This window comes from Culex pipiens, chromosome 1, assembly GCF_016801865.2.
Source record: "Culex pipiens pallens isolate TS chromosome 1, TS_CPP_V2, whole genome shotgun sequence".
Lineage (NCBI taxonomy): Eukaryota > Metazoa > Arthropoda > Insecta > Diptera > Culicidae > Culex > Culex pipiens.
Genome location: NC_068937.1, coordinates 126,835,912 through 126,837,319, shown reverse-complemented (window position 1 = coordinate 126,837,319; position 1,408 = coordinate 126,835,912).

Here is a 1,408-nt window from a genome sequence, read left to right as displayed (position 1 = left end):
CCCTTCAAGCCAAAACAGACCCAAAACTCACACGACATTCGCCAACCGCAGTTTCCCTCCAACCTGGTCTGTTTGCAAACAACAGTCCTCGTGAAATACAGCTGGATTGGCATCAGCTGTCCAGCGATGTCCCCACATTCTTAACACGAGAGAGAAAGCTTCTACGAGAGCGAGATGACCCGAAGCTCATCGTTCTAGATTCACACGAAGAGAGAGAGAGAGATTCGCACGAAAGCGAGGACAGTGAAGGTCGGTCGGAGCTTTTTGCGATTTTTTTTTGGCGTGCTGCGAGGGAGCTTTTCTCTCGTGAAGCTGAGTAAATTTTGGAAAATTGCGTTGTTTGGATTGGGTTGTGGGAGAGACAAACGTGGTATTGCAAACAGCTAAACTGAGATGGGTTGTACTAAAATCGTACAGTGTAAATTTAAAACGTAATATCTCTGCTCTGGCTCTAAAGTTTCTATTTTTGTTTTGTTTGGAACATATTAAAATATAAAAGTCGAAAGATACTTCTTGTATTTAGTTGTATAAATTAGTAACAGAAAACCAGACGTAGATCACTGCGGGAATTAAAAGTTTTCATTAGGGTCTAGCTCATTTCCCCGAATGACATTTCCCCGAATGCCATTTCCCCGAAAATCATTTCCCCTAATTGGTCACATCCCCGAATACCACTTCCCCTAATCAGCCACATCCCCGAATGCCATTTCCCCGAATATCATTTCCCCTAATCGGCTATATCCCCGAATGCCATTTCCCCTAATCGGCAATTTCCCCGAATGCCATTTCCCCGAAGTGTCACTTACGCCAATTTCCGTTTATTTAAATTTAAAATTACCCGAATTTGCATATCCCCTAATCATCATTTTCGCTAAAGTCTTTTTCCATGACTAACAGTTATTTTCTTTCTCAATTTTACCGAACAAACAGCTTTTTCGGGTATGCTGTTGATTAAATGTTGTAAATTTATTAGTAAAGCCCTTTGTCAATTTTTATGAACAACGGTAAGAAACACGATTAAAAACCATTTCTGATAACTTTTTTTTTCATTTTTATACAAAAAAAAGTTATTGACAAGACAACATTTTTTCGATGGATCAACTAGGGCCCCCCTGGATCGAGCTGTCAAGTAGGAGCTTTTCTGCCAAGAAGGGCCGTGAAGTGAATTTTTAGAAATTGAATTAAAAATCCATTTTAAATTTTTTGCGGTCGTTCAAAGGGTCATTGTACTTAGTAAAGCTAATTTTTCTTGTGAACAATAATATCACAAATTTAAGCTTAATTTTAGGACCCAATTACTAAATTTTTTGTTGTTCAATTAACATTTGTGTTTAACCGCATGATTAGATGTTGTTTTTGAGAAATTTGCAAGGATTTTTTTTTTCGAATTTTGTTCAAAAATGCAAAA